Consider the following 618-nt stretch of genomic DNA (forward strand, 5'->3'; position numbering starts at 1 on the left):
CCCTGGCTTCCTTACTTTTCATTCCATCCAGGAAGAGCACACACCAACTGCTGCAGCTTCCTTAGCCTGACGAAGGGTTTTTGAACTCGAAAGCTTGCTTAATAACTATTCTCCAACTATTTGGGTTGGTCTAATAAAAGATATCAAATTCATCCAAGGAACCTTGTCAACCTACTAAATGGGTACTTTGTGTCAATTTTTCATCAGTCCCATGGGAGAAAGGAGATTGGGTGAGGGAGATTCCTTGCCTTCTATCAATACTGACCTCGTGAAGGAACACCTTGAGAAGCTGGACACCTTCAAGTCAGCCAGCCCTGACAATACACCCCAGGGTACTCAAGGAGCTGGCAAGCATCATAGCTCAGCCCCTGGCACAGATCTTTGAGAACTCCTGGTGCTCTGGTGACGTGCCCGAAGATTGGAAGAAGGCCAATGTGGTGCCTATCTTCAAGACAGGGAGGAAAGTGGATCCGGCAAACTACAGGCCCATCAGCCTGACCTCTAGCCCGGGGAAGGTCTTAGAAAAGATTATCAGAGAGGCTATTCTTAACAGACTGGCCGATGGCAACATCCTGAGGGATAGCCAGCACGGGTTTGTTGCGGGGAGGTCGTGCTTGG

Source organism: Alligator sinensis, unplaced genomic scaffold (assembly GCF_000455745.1).
Source record: "Alligator sinensis unplaced genomic scaffold, ASM45574v1 scaffold48_1, whole genome shotgun sequence".
Classification (NCBI taxonomy): Eukaryota; Metazoa; Chordata; order Crocodylia; family Alligatoridae; genus Alligator; species Alligator sinensis.